Raw genomic sequence first — 22,666 nt, 5'->3', positions numbered from 1 at the left:
AAAAAGGATATAGTTTAGATAGGATACAGCTGCAGATATTTACATCATAGCATAATTATTTTGACACAGTACAACAATAAGTAATATTTTTTTAATAACTGTGAGGGGCAAGTTTACTTTTGGGGACGGATTTGGCATTAATAAAATTCTAATGAGTTATTTATAATAAATAACATGAATAACTTTTTTTTATAATTACTGTTTTTACATCATTGTGATGTCTGCAACCCTGGCTTCTTTTGAAAACGTACCCCTACATACATTTCTGAAGAGTGCCAAATATGTCCCAGGAACTTCTTTTTTAGCAGTTTTTGTTTTCACAAATGCACCACATGCCGCTGTGCACCTTGTTTGAGAACTCAAGTTTCTCTCGAGTGGCATTCGTACATGCTGTCCTTGCATAAATCCACCAGAGGACACTGTCGACTGACTGACTGACCAATTGACTGACCCATCCTTCTCCTTCCCTAAACCCAACCAATAGTGTTTTCAAAAACACTGATTAACCCGCCCACCCACTTCGCTAAACCCAACCGACAGTGTTTTCAAAAGCAATCCAGAATTAAAAAAGCTCTCGAGGCACCTGATTTTTTACCACGTTTTCAGATTTCACCACATTCTCACCCTGTTATTAACTCTTTATTTTATTTTTTGGTTTCTGTTTTTGTCTAACTTGCTTTCTGGAAGCCTTCTTTAACGAACTCCAACCCTGTTGTCGCAGTCAACTCCTCTCTCCGTCTCAAGTCCACCAACGTCAGCTGGTAAGTGCGAAAAGGAACAGCGCCATACCACCCGTAGCGTTCGTTTTAAAGATGAAATGCAGCCATACGTACCTTTGTCTACATAATTTGCGATCTTCAGAAATGTATATAGGGATACGTTTTCAGCATGAGCCTACTGTATGTTGGATGGCTGGGTTTAGTGTTGTGGTATTGGTAGACTTTAATAAAATACAATGAATGAATAATTTAGTAAATAATACAAATAATTATTGTCAACTTGCAGCCACAGCTGTATCAGCTACAACCGTTACTCCTCTAGCAACTACTGGTAAACACAAGCTAAACACAGAACGAAAAATCAAGAACTAAAGGAAACTGGAAACACATATCAATGTCAAAGTCCTCAAAATACAAGCAATTGTTTTTCAGAAGTGTGTATCCAAAGCAATAACAAATGAGGGCAAAAGGAGAAATCAAGCTAACAAAAGTGCAATAATATAAAAGTGATTTGATAAATCGCAGTTATAGCATAGTACACATTTCAAGTATAGGAAATGCTAGAATTACAAGGGCTTGTTTCAAATTAAAAAATAATAATATGATAAAATCACATATAATGTTGAAGAAAACCAATTGTTTTAGTCTTTACTTGAAAATCAAGAGGGCCAGGTCATTCAACCAGCAGAAAGAAAGTTAAGGTAAAAGTGCAAGTGCAAGTTATTTTAGAAAGGCACCGCAATGGCATAACAATAAGCTGTGAATATATATAGAGCCAAAATGATTATGTTACAAATCAGGATAATTTTACAGTATAGAATAGTTACTAATGAAGGTTTGAGCACAGCAGTGAAACGAGTAATTTGATCTGAGGTTACAGACCCAAAACACTGACCAAATTAACCAGTCTGCACAGCCATCTTGCGCACGCTGTTAATTATAATAAAGGTGTTAATGAACTAGCTTCAAACAAGAAAGAATTCCGTGAAGACATATAGACAGCCACAATGCATCCTTTGAAGCCTTTTTCTACAGCTGGAATTAGCACTTTCATTAGTGGAGATTACAGTGTGTTTGTTTGAACCGGCTGGGGTCACATCAAATAATGTGTTTGTTTGGAACAGGGATGGCGAGGGCACAGGGGAGGAAGGGTCCTAGTTATGAGGAACAGTGCTTATCTGCACAGCAAACGCCATGAGAGTATCAAAGACACACAAACACACACTCACATACACAATTTAATCTAGGTTTAATCTAAATTTAATCTAAGTGCAGTGCGACAGTGCTTGCTTGTAAACAAGTCGGTGCTCTGTATATTAACATTTAAGCCGTATCTGTCCTCGTCTGTGGCATCTAAGGGGTAATTTCCTCTGCTGCTGTAACTCATTCGTGCTTTACACATCAAAAAGTCACTGTAATATTTGATCGCACCCCACCCCACCCCGCTGAGAGACATATGAACATATTAATCTGCTGGCATATGTCTGATTCTCACAAAGCACTGGATTGTAAGGTCTTTACAAGCTAAGCCAAGAATAGGATTAAATAGCTGAGACCATTTGGAAGTCTCAGATCATATTAACTAAGTACGGTGGTCCCATGGCTGCCGTCTCTGCGCGCAAAAAAAGGCATTATTATATCGGTGTATAGAATACTGAAGAAGCTAATGTGACAGGTAATATTAAAACCGACCCTGTTATTATACAGGCAGGAGCTGAGAACTCCTGTTCTGTCTACTGAAAGGTGGTGATAGATTTTCCTCCGCCATCTTTGAGAGTCAATTACCCGTCTTACATTCCTGAAGTATTTCATTTTGCAAAACACTGAGAATCCGTGCGTCTGAATCAAGGAGTTTGGGTGTATTCTCTGATCCGCTGGAAAATATGCTGAAAAGCTTGCTATTACTCATTCAGAAATTGTCCTAGATTTTCATTCAGGACCATTTGAAATATGCAGCAGTGCATTTGTTGGCTTTTTACTAAAAAACCTTGTCTGTACTTTTCAACGCAGCCACAACAGGCAATACTATTCAGCTGTAGACCCACACACGTTTCAGCACACACAATCCAGCACACACGATCTAGGCAGGGGCGAACCATATATGGTTATGATGGATGTTAATGTTATTAACGTCTTCTCGGACCTCATCATCAATATATTTTTATATATGAAGAGTTCAGATGCAAAAACCTCTAAATGCCATCTAAGCTTTTCATTTAAAATGACCATTTTTCTCAGGCTCTTGTTAGTAGGTTCAGTAATTTCACTTTTATGTTGACAAACAGAGTATTTTCATTGCCTTTAATGTGAAATAACATAAAAATAGGGGATTGAGAAAAAAATGTTGGAATATATAAAAATATTTTAAAAATGAAGGATATTCCAGATGGCATTTAGAGGTTTTCGCATCTGAACTCTTCATATATTGCTAATAAATATTTCCCAATGATGGGTTGCAGCTGGAAGGGCAAACGTAAAACTTATGCTAAATACGTAAAACTTATGCTGAATATGTTGGTTGGTATGTTGGTTCATTCCACTGTGGCCACCCCAAATTAATAAAGGGACTAAGCCGAACAGAAAATGAATGAATGTTAATAAATAGTGTACACAATAGACAATAGTGTATACTATTTCACAAAGATGGCGATTTGAGACAAGTGAATGGGAAACCTTGATCGTTATGTAATAGATTGAACAGCATCAGTCATCATAGATGATCAGTCATTATTTTTCTGAGAGTCAATATAGCAGATACTCCTTTGCTGGCTTTGCTGAAACAATTTTCAGCCGTATATAAACTAAAATGTATCTGTCTAAATTGGACAGGTTTAATTTATATAATGGATTCATTATAATGAAGGAAATAATAGCAAGTTAATATGTATAGGTATAAGACATCTTTATATGTAATAAAAACCTTTTTTGCATATAACAAATGTATAACACTATACTGATATTTTACTCCAGCGATCGAATAGGACTATATATATATATATATATATATATATATATATATATATATATATATATATATATATATATATATATATATATATATATATATATATATATATATACATATACATATATACATATACATATACATATACATATATATATATATATACATATACACATATATATACATATACACATATACATATATATACATATATACATATACACATATACATATATACACATATACATATACATATATACATATACATATATATACATATACATATATATACATATACATATACATATATATATATATATATGTATATGTATATATATATATATACATACATATACATATACATATACATATATATATATACATATACATATATATATATATATATATATATATATATATATATATATGTATATGTATATGTATATGTATGTATATATATATATATACATATACATATATATATATACATATATATATATATATATATATATATATATACATACATATACATATACATATATATACATATATATATATATATATATATATATATATATATATATATATATATATATATATATATATATATATATATATATATATATAGTTGAAGTCAAAATTATTAGCCCACCTTTGATTTTTTCTTTTTTAATATTTTCCAAATGATGTTTAACAGAGTAAGGAGATTTTTCACAGTATGTCTGATAATGTTTTTTCTTATGGAGAAAGTCTTATTTGTTCTATTTTGGCTAAAATAAAAGCAGTTTTTTTAAATTTTAAAAACCATTTTAAGGTCAAAATTATTAGCCCCTTTAACTATATATTTTTTCGACTGTCTACAGAACAAACCCTCTTTATACAATAACCTGCCTAATTACCCTAACATGCCTAGTTAACCTAATTAACCTAGTTAAGCCTTTAAATGTCACTTTAAGCTGTATAGAAGTGTCTTGAAAAATATCTAGTAAAATACAATTTACTGTCATCAAGGCAAAGATAAAAGAAATGAGCTATTAGAAATAAGTTTGGAAAACCTTTTGTTTAGGAATGTACTGCAAAAATAAACACGGGGGCTTATAATTCAGGGGGGCTAATAATTCTAATTAGACTTCAACTGTGTGTATATACAAACATACATACATACATACATACATACATACATACATACATACATATATATACACATACATCTATAGATACACATACATATATACATACATATACACATTCATCAGTATACATTACAACATATAACAGTTGCTACAGTTTAGTAAAATATATATCATATTTAATAATATAAATAATATATAATAAATATAATCTCAATCGCCATATGCACAGTGAACTTTTCCTCATTCAGTCGTGTTAATTAATAACAGGGTATGAATCTCATTTTAGCCAGACATTATTTCCTCCCTTTGCCTGTTCTTAAAGCATGAATGCCTCATTATATTATCATGGAAAAATAAAATAAATAAGGGAATAAAGCAGCCTAAAGGAAGCAGGCTACTTTTACATTCGCACCAGAAGGAAAACACTTCCAGATTCGGCTCTCTTTCCCCACACGTCGGCTCCCTGAAGAATTTATTAGACGCGGCTTCTCTAACAGGAGGCTCAAGCGACTCCTCCTCATTGAATTATAAAGATCATTTCCCATTAACCAATGTAATTAAAAGCAAAAATTCAAGGGCTCTCTCAATGTTAAGATTATCACTTCAAAGACAAGCTGTTGACACACTGGAAACAGTTAACTCCTTAATGAATGAATCATGAGGGTGTGCGGTGTGGATATCCCTCCCAGACCACACTCAGCGCGGTCACCGTTAATACAGCGCTTTTGTATAAGAACAGATAGATGCACACTGTGAAAGATCAAGCACAAATCTCGGACATGTCCTGAGCAATTAGGGCGGGATTCAGGGTGTCTAATCAGTTTCTTAAAATGCAAGAGATCATTAAGCTCTCATTATCAGTGAACGAGGCTGGAGAACACACAGAACTTGGAAGATCAAAACATGCGTGCAGTCAAAAGCTGAGGAGGGACTGTGCGAAACCAGGTCTTGCTCGCCGGATTCATTAATGTCTTTAGTCAGCAAGCAATTGGAATTCATGGAATTAATTTATTAAAATTAATTCAAAATACACTCTGCACCATGGTGATTGCAAGCCACCAAGGGCATTCGTTTTGGTCCTGAAAGCCTGTTATGAAATTTTTATGTTTAATGAAACGTTCTTCAGTGAAAGAGAAAGGAAAAGACCCTCATTGGAAGACATTTTTGCACATGATTGAAGAATAAAAAAAGCTGAACTATACATGACAAGCAATGCTAAAGCACAATCCAATACAATATACATGTGCACTCAATCTTCTGAATAGTGGTAAAAACCTTGAGACTATTATTACAGAGTACTCTTCATAGACATTGTACATGTACTGTATATAAGGTTGCATTGATATTACTATTCTAATACAGCCAATTATTTTTATACTTGCAACAAATTACTGATATTTATAATCAAGAATCAATATATTATATACAAGATAATATATTTTATATATAATATATGAGCAATTAACCAGCTGATGTTCAAATAAATAAAAACAAGTGTTTTTATGAATCACATTATACTACACATTTTTCAATATTATAATATACACTGAAGAAAACACTGATTTTAAAGGGTCATGAAACCCTAAAGCACATTTTTTGAGATGGTGACAGATATACACTACCTGACAAAAGTCTTGTCGCCTATCCAAGTTTTAGGAACAACAAAAAAATAACTTGATTTTAATTGATCATTTTGTATCAGAAGTGGCTTTTATGAAAGGCATAGGTCTCTAGATTACGCTTACTTATTTGTTACTTTATGTTTCATTATTTAATTATAGACAGTAAGGTCTGACTTGTGACCAACAGTGTTGGGGGGTAACACATTACAAGTAACGTGAGTTGCATAATAATATAACTTTTCTATGTAATGAGTAAAGTAACACATTACATTTCGAAAATAAGTAAAAATATTTGAGTTACTTTTTTTGAAAATGTAATGCGAGTTACTTTTTAGTTTAATTAATTAGCTTCTAAAAAATAATTTGCTGAATTAAAATTAAAGTAGTCACAATTAACCATGCAGCCGATCAGAGAATGTGTTCATTATTTTGAACACATCGAAGAAAAAGAAAAGGGACTTGTCTCAATGGGCAGTAATTTTAGTTAAGACTAAACTTTCAATAATCTGTATACGGCATGTATAGCTCTGGGGTCAGGAAGTTCTTAGATAACATTATCCTAAAAATGTTTTTATGTGTTTTTTTAAAGGTAAATGTAGGTGTAGGTTGCAAAGTGCATTGTTAATAGCAGAACTCCACTATTAAAAAAGAAAGAAAGAAAAAAACTAGTTCTGAAAGAGATAAAGCCTCTGCCAGGTAATAAAAAGTAAAAATGAAAACGCAAAAGTAACTCAAAAGTAACATAACGCATTACTTTCCATGAAAAAAGTAACTAAGTAATGCAGTTATTTACATTTTTTGGGGAATAACTCAAAATTGTACTGCATTACTTTCAAAAGTAACTTTCCCCAACACTGGTGGCCATATGTTTTTTTTTGTTATTACAAAATATACAAGGAAGTCATATTGCATCTTTCATCATATCACCTAATGGTATACTGTCTAATGTTTTTACACTGCTATAACCAGTAAATCGTTTTCATTCAATAATTTAATTTTCTTTTGGGCTTAGTCCCTTTATTAATCTGGGGTCACCACAGCAGAAAGAACCGCCAACTTATCCAGCATATGTTTTATGCAGCGTATGCCCTTCCAGCTGCAACCCATCACTGGGAAACATCCATACACATTCACACACGCACTCATACACTACGGACAATTTTAAGCTTACCCAATTCACCTACAGCGCATGTTTTTGGACCTGTGGGGAAAACTGGAGCACACGGAGGAAACCCACGCCAACACGGGGAGAACATGCAAACTCCACACAGAAATGCCAACTTACCCATCCGGGGCTGGAACCAGCGACCTTCTTGCTGTGAGGCGATTGTGCTACCCACTGCACCATTATGCTGCTGTAAATTGTTTTAGTGCCCACATTAATCTCTATGCTATCCATTACTGACTACACGAAAGCGCAGGTCCTGCTTTCTATAACTGCAAATATATGTTATGGGGGTGAAACGGTGGCTCAATGGTAAGCACTGTCGCCTCACAGCAAGAAGGTCGCTGGTTCAAGTCCCAGCTGGGCCAGTTGGCATTTCTTTGTAGAGTTTGCATGTTTCCCCCGTGTTGACGTGGGTTTCCTCCGGGTGCTCCAGTTTCCCCCACAGTCCAAAGACAAGCGCTATGGGTAAATTGAATAAGGTAAATTGGCCGTAGTGTATGTGTGTATGGACCTATGCTGGATAAGTTGGCGGTTCATTCCACTGTGTTGACCCCTGATGAATAAAGGGACTAAGCCGCAGGAAAATTAATGAATGAAGAAATGTTATGACAATGATTAAGTTTTAAATTTCCAAAGTTTCACAGAAAGCACTGATATACACAAACACACCTTCCTGGATCTTAATTTAATGTAAAGTAATGTAAATGCATTATTGACCAAAAGGAAGTTTGACTGAAGAGTTGCCAATAGCAACAGTTGCTGACTGTGAGATAAAGAGAGCACTTCAACAACGGCTTTAAACACATACACACAAATGAAACAGACTGCAGGTGTTCATAATCTGCACTCATCGTTATTCCAGCCTCTCAGTCGTGTAAAAGATCAGAATGAGCCTTCACCTTGAACACCTCTATAAGAGAAAACAGCGGAGGAAGGAATAAATCCTAAATTGATTTTGATCAGAGAGACCCTCGTTATTTCTGTCCTACGGCTAAAAGACTGCAGTATAAAAGAGTCACAGAGTGACTGAAAGCCACTCATTTGGCGGAGAGGGGTTTCCAAGTGAATTTGACCTATCAGGCAGCATTTAATGAGCACAAAGTCTGTGGGTGATCAATATGTGCTCGTCAGTTTCACATTTTAAATAGAATCTCCACAACGTGTCCTCCATTAACTACCAAAACACACAAAAGGATCCCGCTATTCCTTAAAGAATGAATCCAGCTGATTAGATGACTTTATTCTAGGTGAAACAAGTCTCTATTTATGAGCAGAGTCACCGATATATTTGTTATTAAGTGCCGAACTGCCCAAAAAGATCTTAATTGTATATTAATGAGGTCTTAATGAACTCATTACAATTACAGAGCTTTCCGAATCAACCTAAGATAATAACTGCACATGAACGCTTGCATTAGCTTGGGAGTTTACTGATCATTTTCTTCAAAGAACACCCATGATTAGCAATGCCAGACATCGCTGCAACAAGACGACTTGCTTGTCGCTTGAATCCTCAAGGACCTGAAACTAACAGCTTTATAATACATTATTTAACATTTAACTGTGTATAGCTGCTGTATAGGAGAAACTGGAGCTTGTTGTCGCACAATGATGTTCATAAAATTATGGGTAATGCTTTTCATGAATTGTTTTTGCTGTAATATCTTTAAAGGCTCTGTTGTGGCAGATATACAGCAGTGACATCAGATGTTAATAGCAATGGAGCTGTTTTATAAATATTAGGTTGGAGCAAGTAACCGCAATGGTTTAATTTTTGTTTTACTTTTGTTACATAGCAGGCTCAATTTTGACATCTTACCCAGGCGTCCCCACCAATCTACATCAACTATTGAGATGTCCCATCAATAATTTAATTTACTTAAAAAAATTGCTCTGTCAATGTTTACCTAGACATGCAGAAAGGGTTAAATCTCGTTCTCTCCTCGAAGTCAAATAAAAAAAAAGAAAAAGAAAAAAAAAAGTTAGCTACTGAATGTGTCTATCATGATAATGACGTTAATGCTTGTGTTTTTTTCCTGCTTTGTTGCACAGTCTATCATTATAGCAGACTCACAATATCTATGTTTCCATCCAAAAATGTGATTTAACTTTATGCGCAAAACTGGAATATTGCATAAAAGATGTGCGAATAAAGTCAAACAGAACAAAATCCTCACTTCCTGATTATTTGGCGCCAAATATCAAGAGTATTAAGGGAATTTGCTGCAGTAGTAAAAACTGCGTGAATCTTTTCTTCATTTAATAAATGACATAATAAACTGCCTCAGAAGGCAATCCTGACATGCAGTGAACGCACAGAGGTGTTTGAAGATATCAGACAAGGAGCACAGACACTCTTGATTCTGGAGGTCCTTGATATATGATATAATGATATAACAACACTAATACTTCAATGGTAAGGCGTTTTAGAATGACCAAAACAACATTTCAGATGTTTTACAATGTGCTTAGTTCATGTTTGTTAATTTATAGCACTTTTCACAATGTAGATTGTGTCAAAGCAGCTTGACATAGTACCAGTAAAGTCCAGATTTCAGAGTTGAAGTTCAGTTTTGTGTGGTTTAGAGAGAGAGAGAGAGAGAGAGAGAGAGAGAGAGAGAGAGAGAGAGAGAGAGAGAGAGAGAGAGAGAGAGAGAGAGAGAGAGAGAGAGAGAGAGAGAGAGAGAGAGAGAGAGAGAGAGAGAGAGAGAGAGAGAGAGAGAGAGAGAGAGAGAGAGAGAGAGACTAGGCTCTGTTGTCAGCCTGCTGGTTTATCCATTCGCACACACATTTTTATCATCACATGATCTCTTGATAACTGATACTTAATTGTGAACAAGTTAATCACGATTTACAAATTGAACTGAGCTTAACTAATGCATAATTCAGGACCCTTAAAATGTTTAGTTAGGGTTAGGGTTGTTTTTAACTAAAGCTTAATTGTAAACAAATTATCCATTAATTTATGCATTATATTGGACCCTTAATAAAAAGTGTTACTAAATGTTTAGTTACCCATTAATTACTAGTGTTTTTGTTTTCAACTAATGCTTAATTGTGAAAAAATTAACCATTAATAATGCTTAATGATAATTATTTTTAATGATCATTTTAATGATAATCTATTAACAAAATGTCAACCAGACAGTAATGATGCCTGTTAAAGGGGTAAACAGTAGACTCAAACAGATTGACACTGAAAGTGAAGTATTATTATAATCTAAGATGGGTTATATACAATATGCAGTGCACCTCAGAGATTGCAGATTAATCCACACTACTGCAACTACTGCAATTAACAAAATGTGTATGTAAATTTGCTCATTTGTGTCAATTTGTAAGATCTCATTCCAACATTTCTGTAGAACCTTCTCAAGCACTGCAAATGTTTACGTTTAGGGACAAACCATCATATGTACTTTGTCAAAACAATTTTTTTTTTGAGATTATACACATTCATTAACCAATTTGCTAATATTAGGTTCCAAGCAAATGTTTAGAAGGAGCCTAATCCCTTAGACATGTCAATTATTATCAAATGCATATATAAACAACACCCATTGCCTTGTCCCAGCTAATAAAAACGTTCTCCAGCATCCCTATATCTCCCATCTCCTCCTCTTCTTCTCTCAGTCTCTGTAGAAGCACCCTCGTAGGGGGATTAAACTCAAGCTGAGCGTTAGGTTCTAGTCTCCTTCAAGGACAAGTCAAGATTGTTTTTCATTATTTACCGAATGAGCACTGAACAGACTATTTACAGAAAGTAAAATGGTTACATTTTCTTGAGATCTGGTAATCATAGCAGACAATCTGAAGAACCTTCATAGCGTCCAAGTAGGAAGTCTTTAGGACTGTTGCAGAAGTGGCTGCTGAGTATGCCGCTTTGACAGACGGCACCGACGCTGCTAAGGTCAACAGCAGCTTGATGTGCTCTGTCCTCCAGTTCCCAGAGCACAAAGTGGATCCAGCCATGTCCCCACTGACCACTGTGATCTCTGGCCAAGCAGCGGCTCCCTCTGCCTGATCAGACGCCGCACCTCTTGTTTAGACGGCCAACTGGCCACTTTCCCTGCAATCCATGGCCAGGGCTCCTCCTGCTTCCGTATGCTCTCTCTTTTTTTGCCTTTTGATGGCCGCTGACCAGCCGGCCGTGTCTGTGCCCTGTCAGAGGCAGCCATGGAGACTAGGATTAAAGAGATTTTCCAAACGAGAACGGCTGAACATAATCACTTATAATCTCAAATTCTGGGCCTCTTGATAATGAAATTGGGACGCTCGTTGGCTGCGATGACAGCCCCATCGGTGTCTAATTTAGGAAGTCAGAAAGATTCTACGACTGGCAAGAAACCCCCGGAAGTCAAAGAGCCAGAAAGGACCATCAGCCACGTGATCGTTTAGTTGGAAAAATGTCCAATGGTAACCTTCAATTTAGGCAATAAACATATAATTATTGATCTGCACAGCTGTTAAGGCTGTGGATAAAACCAGCAGAAACTGGAGAACTGCTGCGTCGTGTAATGGAGTGAGCGACAAAGTGGGCATATTAAATAAGATCAGCCCCAAAAATAAATAAATAAACTAAAGAAGCAGTGGCGCCCGTTCAGAAGCAGTGTCTCAAGATGTTCATCTTTTTCAAACTAGAACTCCACTCTGTTTAATGCTATTAGTCCTCCAGCATGCATGTTAAGTCTTCATTTGCGTGGCCGAAGCAGTTACTGCATATGGCAATCGATGCCACTGACCACATGCAAGCGCTCAAAGGTACTTGCGACCTTAGCGCTTCTCCGGTGACCTCCGTCCGCTTAGCCATTGCGAAAGTAACAGAGATTAAAGGGTGAGAGTGGGTGGACTAAAACGGGTAAAGACTTTCCAGACTGTCAGAAGTATCGATATCTGCATGACAGCCCAGGGTTGGGCCTTAGGTTGCTGCTGTTCTCAAAAAAAAAAAAAAAAAAAAAAAAAGAGAGGCAAAGAAATGCATGAAGAAAGGCTATGTAAGAAGTGGAGGTGTGAAAATTAAATGTCATTTCTTGACAGCAGTGTCAGAGAATGGTGGTGCTGGTGAAGTGTGACATGGGATTGTTGGCTGACAAGGCAAGAGGGGGGAATTGTCAACATTACCTCTTTCCCAGCATGCATGGCACAGTGTGCAGGGCTGGAGAACGCACCCACCACATAGTCACATGCTCCAGGAGAGATGAAAAGAGTCTCTCTTGCTATCTCTTATTCTCTCTATACATCTCTTGGCAATGTCGATCAGATTGCAGGATAAACTGAACCAGATGAAGAATATATTCTATAATGTAGAGATGCCCAAACAAGGGCCTGCGGGCCAGAGTTGGCCCATAGTAACCTTTGATTTGGCCTTCCATCCCATCTGAGAGGAGAGGGGGAATGTTGGGAAACTTGGGGGGGAATGTCTTTAACAGAGATTGTCATTTCTAATTAACAGAACTTTTGCTTTTTAACTGTTGAAATACAAAAAAAGCAAAAAAGGATACAAAAAAAGCAAACTGAAATGAAATGTTTCAATTAAATGTTGTGAATGAATCAGATTTTAAATATAAATAAATAAAAACAGATAGCAGACATTGCAGAAGACATCGGCAAGCGAATCAAGGCAAAGTGTGTTTTTTAGTGTTGTAAATGGGATTTTTCATGCTTTTTATTGTAGGATGTTCATTATAACGTGCAAAATGTATAACTATTAATACAATTAAAGTATTTTAAATGTAATAAATTAAAGTATTAATTAAATGATATAATAATAAATTATAATAATAAATTAGGCAATTACATTGACAACTTTACAGTTTGGTATATTTACAGTCTTATGCAAACGTTTGGCCACCCCTGATAATTTTCATAAATGCAAGCCATAGCCTGCTGGCCTTTCAAATGAGCAATTGCATTTGGATATATTTTATACCCTAGAGAAAAGGCAACATTTTAGTTCAGACATAACATTTATTTAATCAAGAGATGCAATGTAATTTAAGTCTTAACAAAAACAGACAGGTGCAAAAATTTGGGCACTCCAGCAGAATAATTACATCAATCTTTTGCACAGCCACATTTTGCTGAAATAACGGCCTGTAGACACTTCTTATAATCAAGGATAAGTCTCTGAATTCTTGCTGAAGGCATTTTGGGCAATTCTTCCTTGCAAAATTTTTTCAGTTCAGTCAGGTTTGATGGGTGCTGAGCATGAACAGCCCTTTTAAATCAATCCATAGACTTTCAATGAAGTTCAAGTCTGGGGACTGGGATGGCCATTCTAGAACATTGTATCATGTCTGATCTGGAACTGTGCTTTGGGTTAGTGTCCTGCTGAAACATCTAACACCGTCATAACTTCAGCCTCATGACTTATTCCTGAACATTGTTCTTCAGAATCTGCTGATACTGGGTGGAATCCATGCGACCTTTACTCAGACAAGGATTCCAGTACCTGTTCTTGCTACACATTCACACAACATGATGGACCCTCCACCATATTTTACAGTAGGCTGTATGTTTTTTCTCCTGGAATGCTCCGTTCTTTTTCCGCTATGCATAGTGCCTATGTTTGTGGCCATACCTGAAAACATTTGTCCCTGAAAATCCAGGAGAGCGAGGGGGTTAGGTTCAGTTTCTGAATAACACTGTTGAGTACAGGGTACTGTGTACAGTGGTGTTGGTAACTGTACAATAAAGCGTGTTTTGGGTGGCCGCTGCGATCGGATCCTATACCAATATTGGGGTTTAACAGAACATAACAACATGCTGAGCTGGGGGGGTTGGTTGAAATTATGTGAGTTTTCCGGGTGAAATAACAAAACAGGAGGGTGGCGGGAGATGGATCTGAAATACGGGAGACTTCCGGGAAAAACAAGAGTGTTGGCTGGTATGGTTGTGGCTTCTGTCCACTGTACATTTTTCCAAAATGATTCAACCTTGTCCAGATGAGCCTTTGTCTTACTCAAACGACTCTTTTCATGGACAGAATGCAGAAAAGGCTTCTTCTGCATAATCTTCCATTGAGTTGCTCTTTGTGAAAAGTGCACCGGACTGTGGAACCATGTACAATGGCATTATAAGCAGCAAGATGTTCCTGCAACTCTTTGGAGGTGGTCTGAGATTTGTGGTTCCGTGATTATTCTAACCATTCTTCATCTTTGCCTTTCAGATATTTTTCTTGGTCTAGCACACCTTTCTTGCACAAGATCAAGGCCTTCCACTTTCTTACTATATTTCTGACTGTGGAGATAGAGACTTGAAACCTTTGTGATGGCTTTTTGCATCCTTCTCCTAATCCATGTTGGTGAATTATCCTAGTTTTTAGGTCATTAGGAAGTTCTCATGATGTTCTCATATTGCTACCTTCAGGTTCACAATAAGGAGAAGCACAATTAGCAATCAGCTATCTTAAATATTATTTTCATGATTAATTTCACCTGTATTTGGATTATTAAGGTTGACTGAATCACTCAAATCAATTCTGTGTTGTAATCAATCAGCATTAAGTGACTACAGGTTTGGAAATCCACACAAAAGAGAGGATGCCCAAACTATTGCAAAGCCTATATTTTCAGTTTCAGTTTAATTTCACACATCTCAATACTGCTACACTACATACTTCTGTCTGAAAAACATGACATTACCTAGCTTTCTCTAGAAACAGAATGGCATTTCACTGTGATCTTCTCTTATAAAGAAAGAGCACATATTTATGCAGCCACAAATGGGTGGTCAAACTTTTGCATAAGACTGTACCTCCGGCCCATCACCCTCAATCAAGTTTAGCTTTTGGCCCTTCATAAGAAAAAGTTTGGACACCCCTGCAATAATGTTTATATTTAGTAAAACACAATGGCACAAAAAAATCCATCTGCATAATATATGCAAGTGCACTAGAAGAAGCCATAAAAAACACAGACAGACAAGAGACGCCTCAGTCTCAGCCTGGATTGCATCGTCTGGCATCAGGTTGAATAATGTGCCGGTGTCTCTCAGAGGTGTTGCTACATGCGAGATACTAAAATTCTGAGATTCCCTGTCTGCTTTGACCTGCTGCGTCTCCATGCAGAATTGATGTGACTTTTTCCGTGTCTCCTCGTCGCATGGAGGCCACGCGATAGCCTGACTTTCTGTACACTGTGGTTTAATTAAGCCGTACTCCACTGCGCTCTTGAACCTTTCTCCACTTTAGACAGGATGACAGGGATGATCTAAAGCGGGTCTGTTAATTAAAGACACGCTCCCTGAGTTCAGTGTGGGAAGCAGTGTGTGTGTAAAGGACTAAAAGCAGGCTGCGTTGGCTTCTGTGTACCTTTTCTTTTCTTATAATCAGCATTGTTATCAAAAGAGCAAATCTGTGGGAGTTTGTAACCTGCCAGGGGATGGAGAGGGATTCGGGAGGCACGACAAGCTGGAGAGATGCTCCTGAACCGGGACAGCTCTCTCATTCTTACTTTCAAAGATATGCTAATAGTACCCGGGCAGCACCTTGATGTCGTGCCTCGCCATCACTTCGTCTGATGCGTGGCATGCCAATCAGAGACGAGCTCAGCTTTGATCAGTGGGCCACATTAACTGCCCCGGCTCGCCAGAATGGCTCCACTCAATTACAACTAGAGAAGCAGCTACTCCATTACATCCTCTATTCATGAATCATTAATCTGCAGTTATGGTCAATATGGGTTATCATAAAGCGCCAGGGGGGAAACGCGTTCAATTGCTTCAGAAAGTAATCTTTGGGTTCCAAATCTGGACATTCATTGACACGATAATACAAGAGAAATCTTGTTTTCTGCTGCTTTTTCAATGTAAAACAGTGAGAAAATGAAAATCTTTATTAAACAATATTCACAGCATTGCATTATTACTTGTCAACTTATATTGACTTATTATCATGTTTTTATCATTCCATAAGAGTAACATTTTATAAAATTGATATTTTATAACAATAAGAATAATAACAACAACAAGAAAAATAGTAATAGTTAATATTATTTTAAAATATAAAAATTATAATTTTGTTATTATTAAATATTGTTTTGTTTGACGACTAAACGTGATAAACCAAACAAAATAAGCATTATCAATTAATAATAATAATAGTAATAATAATATTAAAAAGAATTGAAATTCTGAAATTGTATTATTATTAAGTTATTGAAACATTGTATTGTATTATTATTCATATGATTAGACATTCATAATATAGGTTTATTAATTATGAAGAATAATTTAGAGGCAGCATGGTGGCTCAGTGGTTAGCACTGTCACCTCACAGCAAGAAGGTCGCTGGTTCAAGTCCTGGCTAGGTCAGTTGGCATTTCTATGTGGAGTGTGCATGCTCTCCATGTGTTGGTGTGGGTTTTCTCCGGGTTTCCCCCACAGTCCAAAGACATGCGCTATACTGTAGGTAAATTGAATAAGGTAAAATGGCTGTGATGTATGTGTGTGAATGTGAGATTGTATGGGTGTTTCCCAGTGCTGGGTTGTGGCTGAAAGGGCATTCGCTGTGTAAAACATATGCTGGATAAATTAGCAGTTCATTCTGTTGTGGCAACCACTGATATGTGAATGAATGAATAAATGAATAATAACATATTAAATGTAATTATATCGTTTAGTTTGACGACTAAATGAAATTAAACTAAATAAAGCTAGCATACTGTATAGGCTACATATAGCATTAGCACTACTTATAACAATACTATTAATTGTCATTCTTATTTTCTAATCATAATTAGATATATAACTCCAGCCAACTAAGATCGCAAATTGTGTTGTTACAAACATAGTTCGTTGATTTGGCATTTCCCAAATCCATCGTTTCAGTGAACATTCGCAAACTTCATCGCAACTACACCTCTAGAGCTGTAGTTGGAAGAATAGTTCCTGGTTGTGTTCTATTCGCCGTTAAAAAAAATAAATAAATAAACAATATCCTACTTTTTCTAAACAAGTTAATACTTCACCCCATTTATAGCGTCATTATGGATGTGGTTCAAATGATGAATCTGCAACAAAGCAGCTACGGTTTTGGGAAACAGTCATCAATACATCGTTCTTTTTTTATATTGATTGACTATTTAGTTAGATGCCAAAGAAAACTTGATAAAATTTTATTTTTAAAAATCCAAATGGGACCTGGTCTGAGAAAAAAGTCTAAGTGGAACATTGTGTATCGCCCCCCGTCACACTGTTGTTGAACCCATATGTTCTGAGAGGTCACATCTCTGTTCATTTTCTATAGATGTTTTTGTTTGGTTTAGAAACCTGCTCCTGCTGTGCTCAAGAGGAGACTTTTATATGAATCCTCTAAATGGCACAAAAACATCTCAGAAATTCTCTGAATCGAGCAGCGAGGACAGGAAAGAGACCACAGAGTGCTTCTTCTGAGGGTGACAAGTTCATCTCATATAATGTCTATTCTCCTCATAATCTCCCTAGAAGGCGACGCAGTGGCACAGTAGGTAGTGCTATCAGTTGGTGTTTCTGTCTGGAGTTTGCATTTTCTCCCTGCGTTCGCATAGGTTTCCTCCAGGTGCTCCAGTTTCCCCCACAGTCCAAAGACATGTGGTAAAGGTGAATTGAGTAGGCTAAATTGTCCGTAGTGTATGAGTGTGAATGGGTTGCAGCCGGAAGGGCATCTTTTGCATAAAACATGTGCTGGATAAGTTGGCGGTTCATTCCACTGTTGCGACCCTGATTAATAAAGGGACTAAGCCAAATAAGAAAATGAATGAATGAGTGAATCTCCCTAGAATGAAAATATATATATTTTAGAGACTGCTCATTTCCAGCTGTTACTTTAAAGGCCTGTTATGTGAAAATCACTTTTATAAGGGTTTTAAACACAGCTGTGAGGTAACAGTCTGTGAACATAACCAGCTTCTAATGGGAAAAAAATGTTTTAATTTCATGTTTTATAATCACACTTGATGATAAGAGTCAGCAGAAACACTTTGATTGACATGCTCCCTTTGTACGTGTCATCAGAGGAGAAAGCCCCACCCATTAGTGATGATCTCTCCATTATTAGCATAGGACATTAGTCTTGTTAGGCAGTAGGCAGTGATGGAAAGAGTACAAAAAATCAATCATACTCAAGTAAAAGTACCATTACTTGCCTAAAAATGTAGTGCAAGTTGTAAATATTACTTAAAATATGAGTAAAAAGTAGACCCTTTCAAAAGTACTCAAGAGTAGTGAGTATTACACTGTTAAAAGCTGATGCGTTTACGTGAAAATTGTGCATGTGTGTGTAAACAACATTCTGCAGTGCACCTAGTTATTGCAGCAGGCACACAACGTCATAAGACATTAATATTAGGTTAGATTTAGGTTGTGATGTCAGGTGACCAAAATTCAACGTCTAGCCAGCGTCTAAAGACAATGTTATTGTAATGTCCAATAACGATGTTGATATTTGGTTGATTTAAGTTGTTAGAAGTGACAAAAATGCAACGTCGAGCCAACATCTTAAACCAATGTCATACTGACATCAAATACTGAAATGTATTCATCGTGGGTTGGCAACCAAATTAGACGTCAGAGTGGTAACGTCCACACAACGTCAAGCTGTAACATCATTAGATGTTACTATCTGGTCGATTTTAGGTTGGACATTGGCGTTGGGTTCTGACGTCAACCCAATTTTCATTTCCAAACAAAATTCAACATCCTCATGACACTAGGGTACAATGTCAATCTGACGTCATGTGCCTGCTGGTTGTTTAAGGCCATTTTAGTCATCATACAGTAAACATCTGTCATCTTCTCATCAGTGATCAACAGTCTAAACAGTCTCTGGGTCAATGCGTGTACAGGTTGTGTAACCGGTTGTCTAATTCCGGTGCCACTGGTACTGCGACAAGAACGTAAGCATCAAGGGGTGCATCAAAGGCACACAAAAGTATGCGTTGTGTCACACCATCTCTAAATATTTAATTCTAAAAAGCTTAAAGGAATACAGACACAATCAGCGTTTGTTCTTGTTGCTTATAGAAGGCAAAGTGCGTAGTACTGCGCATGCGGTGAGCGACTCCCTTCATCAACAGGCATGATCGCATTCATCTAATTTGCTTAAACTAAGCATTCTAAAGTATGGCTATATTTTACAAGCAAGTAATCTGACACACCAACATGCAGCAGATGCTTTACAAAAGTTGCGTGTACGGGGGGAAACACGTCAAACTTATGAAATTTGAGGGCTCATGGAATCAACTTAAAGGTGAGGAATGGACTGTCTTTGACAGCTTGTGACATCATCTGTCACTTTTAGTGAGTATGTTTACATAGACAGCATTACTCTGATTTTAATATGATTAAGAGAATACTCTGATCAAGAGTCTAACACGTAAACAGTGATTTTTGATTATCTTAAAGGACCACAGACACAACGGAGATCCGGGAGGGACGTGATGGTGGAGAAAAAAAAAATGGAAGAAAAAAAAAACTGAGTAATAGGTAAACATACTTTTGAAAGTTTTAGCGCTCCCTCGCAAAGATGTTTTGCGTTCTCGCAAAACTGTTTTTCGACAAACACTTCACTTCATACATGACAACCCTCCCGTTTTTGCCGGGATTGTCCCGTATTTTACCATTATATCCTATTATTAGGTAATTTCCCATATTTATCTCATATTTTTAATCTTGAAAGCATGTTGAAATTAATATAAAAATGTTGCATACGAGGGGTGCTGATCGACGGACAGCTTTAATGGAAAGAAAGTGAATTCAGACATTTTTATATTAATTTCAAACGCAAAACATATTTGCGAGGGAACGCAAAAACTTTCAAAAATATGTTTACCTATTACTCAGTTTTTTTTCTCCCACCCATTTTTTTCTCCACCATCACGTCCCTTCCGGGTCTCCGTACAGACACAAACTGCGGAGGAAACATTTATAGGCTGGTGACACAATGAAGTTAATAGATCTATGTGCTATAACATGTAACTGGGAATCATGTATGTAACATTCAAAAAGCAGCTCATGTAAACACCTGAATCATATTATTGTCTTATTCAGATTAAGGCAAATCATTAGATCACTGATGTCCATGTAAAAGAAGTCACAAGCCCCAAACCCAGAAAAAAGGTGTTACCTGATTTTGATGACAGCCTTTCCACAGGTTAGTATTAAGCTAATGTAATGTTAATAGCATAATGCAAATCTTGCATAACAAACAAATGATCAAAATAAATATATTAAATATGAACTGATGTTTACTTTAAACTTATTTTAAATATATTTATATTGTTAAATTACAATGATCAAATAATTTTGTGGCTAAAACGTATCGGTTTTGGCACGGTACCATTTTAAAAGTATCGATTTAGCACCGGAATCGAAATAACCCCAAATGATACCCATCCCTACTAAAAATGTACTCAAGGGAAACTACTCAGTAAATTACAATTTCTGAGAAAAACTACTCAATCACAGTAATTTGAGTATTTGTAATTAGTTACTTTACACCACTGCACATAAGCATTTGTAGCTTCACCCTCTTTTGAAAAGAGCACTAGGAGCAAAATCTCATTTGAATTTAAAGCGACAGTCACTAAAATGGCAGAATTAGTACTAAATCTCAGTTTCAAAGAGTTATAAAACATTATTTGAGAGGTAATTTGAGTTGAAACTTCATAAACACAATTTAGAAACAACAAAGACTTGTAAAAAGGGGCATAATATGTTCCATTTAAATAAAGTATGGTCCCAATTCAGAGCTTTCAGTATACATGCGTGCTTTCATTTACAGTAACCAGTATGGCTGTGCAGGTACTGTCCAATTAAAAAAACAGTCACAGATTTCAATAGTAAAAAACTGTACAAATTATACAGTAAAAGTTAATAATCATTAAGTTTCCTTAAAAAATACAGTAAATTGGTTTTCCCAATTTTATGCATTTTAGTTGACATTAATACGGTTCTCTTTAGTTTTTTCCTCATCAGTAACACACATTTAATTTTACATCTAATGTTGAATAATAATTTTATTGGATTACTTAAATTTTAGGTGTTATCATGATGGTGTTCAGTAGTTGTGTAATAGACACGGAGCACCGTCTACAATATATATTAATATGCTTATCTGCTCGTGGGAAAAGTCGTTTGTGATAAGCGTTGGTTTACTATGACTAACTTGTCCTCATATACATGTTTTTTTGTCTGTGAAAGAAAGATATGCTATGTAGATGTTGGTACTTTAAAACATTGGCGTATAACTCTAGAAATGAATGACATATGGAATCAACTTTTTACATTTTGGTCACATTTACAAAAAGATTTCTGTAGGTGCGTTTGTTTTTTGAACAATTCCATAATAAAATTAAATGTACATACCTTTGAAGATAAAGTTGGATATTCCAATCCACGCATTGTCCATTTAGTCAAAAGTAAAAATAAATAAATAAATAAAAATAAATAAATAAATAAACATCAAAATAAACATAAATCCATTCTCAAGTCCATCACGGTCAAAAAGTTTGTTTGAGCTTCTTCTACGCCCCACAGGTCATCGCCAGGAGAGAGTAAATACAGATACACCCTCTAGTGGTGTGAAAGAAAAACATCACCAAAAATGGCTCCTACAGTTTCATCAGTTCACATATTAACTAGCATGAGCTAATTATGAACAATACTTGTACAAAAAGTCCATAATAATTATTATATTTAATAATAATAATTATTATTATTATTATTATTATTATTATTACTTACAAAAGAAATAAATAGATAGTGTAGATTAGCAACAAAAAAACTGACAAACAGTTCAGATAATTAAAATGAATAGCTATTATAAAGAAATAGAATCAAGTTATCAAATCTCGTTAATCTTTTCTTCACTGTATAACTTACACATTCTGATTAAAGAGTAACGAATGAATCTCATTTATTTCGATTTTTTGTTTGATTACATTATATAACAGGTGCACATATTTAACATTATAAAGAGAGCATTCGATTGATTTCCTTACTTTTTATGCTCATTTAGGACAAAATTGGTTGTGTTTGAAAAAACCCACCAAGATCGACATCTTTAGAAGTTATTATTAATT

The 22,666-nt window shown here is 35.9% G+C and overlaps 1 long non-coding RNA gene across 1 annotated transcript in view; it reads right to left on the bottom strand.

The window, feature by feature from the left end:
* Nucleotides 1–22,102, bottom strand: part of LOC130240235 (uncharacterized) — a 166,856-nt gene extending 144,754 nt beyond the window's left edge. Inside the window, exon 1 of the long non-coding RNA XR_008838749.1 lies at nucleotides 21,951–22,102. This is a non-coding gene — a long non-coding RNA (uncharacterized LOC130240235). The remainder of the gene's footprint in view (nucleotides 1–21,950) is intronic.
* Nucleotides 22,103–22,666: the final 564 nt, after the last annotated feature.

Source organism: Danio aesculapii, chromosome 14 (assembly GCF_903798145.1).
Source record: "Danio aesculapii chromosome 14, fDanAes4.1, whole genome shotgun sequence".
Taxonomy (NCBI): domain Eukaryota; kingdom Metazoa; phylum Chordata; class Actinopteri; order Cypriniformes; family Danionidae; genus Danio; species Danio aesculapii.
Note: the sequence above shows the minus strand (reverse complement) of the source record. Positions and strands in the feature narration are given on the sequence as shown.